At 39.5% G+C, this 3,294-nt stretch overlaps 1 long non-coding RNA gene across 1 annotated transcript; it reads left to right on the top strand.

Moving 5' to 3' along the window:
• Nucleotides 1-790: 790 nt before the first annotated feature.
• LOC140578739 (uncharacterized) lies at nt 791-1,441 on the top strand. Its single transcript, XR_011983017.1, has 3 exons — nt 791-816; nt 910-1,029; nt 1,135-1,441. It is a non-coding gene; the product is annotated as an uncharacterized lncRNA (long non-coding RNA).
• Nucleotides 1,442-3,294: the final 1,853 nt, after the last annotated feature.

The raw sequence follows: 3,294 nt of genomic DNA, 5'->3' as shown, positions 1-3,294 counted from the left end.
TGCCATGTGATTGGTTGATTAGATAATTGCATTAATGAGAAATTGAACAGGTGTTCCTAATAATCCTTTAGGTGAGTGTATATTACCGATTGTATTTACCTACAGTGACATGTGTCACGCCCACCTCGTTACCCAGTGTTTCTTCCCGATTGTAATCACCTGTGGCTTGTTAAGTTCAACCTGTCTTGTGTATTTAGTCCGTGTCTCAGTCAGTATTCCCCAGTTCTGTCATTGTATTGTTGCAATGTTTGGTGTTCGTCGCCAGTCTGCCCTTAATAAAACCCCTCTACCTGTCGGTCCGTCTCAGCTCGCCTGCTTACCTGCTCCGCGAATGTGACAACATGAGTATGTAAATTATGTAATTTTTAATTTCTGGCTAACTAGTTATTGAATAAAAATGTCTGCTTTTGCTTCTGAGAACGAATGTAAATGAGACAAGTTAAAGTTAAAGGGGTTCAAGTTAAAGCTTCAAGTGCATCCAGTCATAATAGAAGTAATCCATATGACTAATAAATTTCTTCCAAAGTTAAACGTTCAATGCTGGCCTCCCTTGTTATCTGTGTGTGTGTGTTTATGTGTGTAACCCCCCTTTGGTGCCTCTCGTACCAGGCTTGGCCTTGTCTCAGGCCACCTGGAATGTAGGCCCTGTGATATGTGCATGTGTGATCCTACACACTACAGTATCATCCATTACATGGCTGTAGTTTTTCTACCGTGTTATGCATCACTATTTATTACTTTTCTTCCCAGATAATTGTTTCAGATTCAGATGATGCTGCTATCTGGGTGTGGTGTTAATCAGAGTAGCACCTACAGGTGTGTATGTGGTGTTTTACTTTTCATTTCACGCCCCACCCCCACCTCACCCTGTGTGTGCCTGTATTTATAATTTCTTACAATTTTCTGCAGGATGTACACAAATTTGTATGCACCTATTGATGGTCAGGACGACGATGATGATGATGATGATGATAATGAGAATGAAGACATTGCTGCTGGCAGAAGTCATGATTTTTTAGGGAATGTAGAGTAAGTCTTAAAACCATGGACTTAGCTGAACATAATAGTATACTGTAATTGAAGTTTAAATGTAACATTCAAAAATAAGAAACTGATCCATTTCTCTTGTTACAGGGAGGCAAATTGTGTGACAGCTGCTGAAGTAATTGGCAACTTATCATTTGGCATAAATCACACAAATGTCAGCAGATTTAACATCACCAGATCAAATGTTTGGGATGGAGCTGTCAGAGGATTCAACCATAGCTCCTACTCGCCAAACAATGACGTTTGTGAAGATCACAGACGATGCTGGACAGTTTGAAGATGGTATCGATACAGGTGGACCAAGGAGGGAATTTCTGACAATATTGATGGGTTACGTCCAAGGAACGTCCAATTTTTGATGGCCCTCCAAGGAGCCGTTACCTTGTGTACAATTCTGCAGGTGTGTATGCAGTTACTTTAATTTTAATCAGTACTACAAGGTTGCAAAAATTAGGGTTTAACAATGGAGCCTTGCTTTAAGATATTCTAAAACCAAGGTGACATTGAGACATTTGTGTTGTATTTTGTAACAGCTGTCAGGGACGATGAGTATTTCTTGGCAGGGAGAATGATTGCAGTATCAATAGTTCATGGAGGACCTGGGCCCCATTTCCTTTCCAAGGACTTGGTGAAACACATTGTAGGCCAGCCTTGTTTCAGTCCAACTGTAGATGATATTACAGATGAAAAGATAGGGAAAGTTCTATGTGAGACAGGAAGAGTAATTACAGAAAGGAAACAAGTTTTATTGTTTTGGTAGTCATTTAAGATGACGTGTCAAGTTTATGAAGTTGGATTTGGGTGTTTAATGTTTTGTGACTATTTTTTTTCTTTTAAAGATTCAAAATGCAACTTCATTGCAGTCTGTGCAAGATCATATTTTGGAAAACAGCAGTATGTTCCAAACTGCTGGATGTTTTAGGCACATTAACCCCTTGGGACCGGCGATCCCGCCGGCGGGATCTGACAGAAATTTCGCAAAACCGTTTAAATAACTCCGCGAGTTTTTGTCATATACACATTTTAAAAATACTCTCACAAACCTTGGACGGTCTACTTTTCAAATATATATAGGTAGAAACTAAATATATTTTTACAGCTTCGTGATACGAATTGAAAGAACAAGAGTGACTGACTTAAGCGTCTGCGTCTCGAAGCGGCTCTGATCGCCCACCCACTTGCAAATCGCACTATTCGCATGATAATAACATGATAATCCGACAGTTAGTATTGGGTAAAGAAATATGTGAATACGGCCATTGTGACCGAAATAAACAAGAGCACATGTCTGGGTAGTGTTTACACTGATCGGCTACAATATAGCACACGGATACGTCTCTGCCGCTGAAGCTTTGCGCCAGTGTTGCCACTTTCAGCAGCGAAGCTCATACCTGTGTTCATAGCTCAGTGGGCTAAGCCTGTGTGCCTGCAATCACGTGGTCGCCGATTCAAACGCAGCGTATTTAGAACGTGAATAGCGATCTTCCGCTGAGAGCGGTCCTAAACGCTCCCGACGCAAGTAAAACCAAGAAAGGTGACACGATTTGCTTTTTTGCCTATTTAACCTAATTTTAAAAACTTTAATACTTCTGACAATGGAAGTTTTGAAAAGAAGACAGATAACGGATTTAGTCAGTGTTTTTTTCATGATTCTACATAATGATTTCAGCGAGATATAAACTGAAATACACGAGAAAGATACGCGGTCGATGATGCCCTCGTCCCCAGAGCGTCAATAATAGTCACTGCATCATATTTATCGCTTTCTATATTTATATAGTCACAGTTTTTCATTTTTCATTCCATCTATCAATAAACTGTGAAAGGGATTTTATTGTTGCTACTTTTCTTGCGTTTCAAACTGCCTTTCCAAAGTGATGGGTGTGGGGTGCAGTGACATTCCAGACTGATGGGCCATTGACAGTATGCAAACTGCTACAGGTGTGAGGACACCTATCTCATCAATATTCATTGTGAAGACCACTGACTTTGAGAAAAAGAGTGTCACTCCAAAGTTCTAACACTTTAGTAATCAAACCATATAAAATTTCTGAATGTCACTTTCACCTACTGTATGTGTAGCCAACCCCTGTGTCTATAAGCTTCAGAGCTCAAAAGTCTTACCTAGAAATGTCTATAATGTGATTTTTTACAATTTCTCAGCATGTCTGAAAATAGGTTTTTGAAAAGTATATGTTTAAAGTTGATTTTAACAAAAAATAGAATAATAACATTCTAAGAGGTCTC

This window comes from Paramormyrops kingsleyae, chromosome 1 (assembly GCF_048594095.1).
Source record: "Paramormyrops kingsleyae isolate MSU_618 chromosome 1, PKINGS_0.4, whole genome shotgun sequence".
Lineage (NCBI taxonomy): Eukaryota > Metazoa > Chordata > Actinopteri > Osteoglossiformes > Mormyridae > Paramormyrops > Paramormyrops kingsleyae.
The sequence above is the reverse complement of the archived record's forward strand: the minus strand, read 5'-3'. Positions and strand labels throughout refer to the sequence as shown.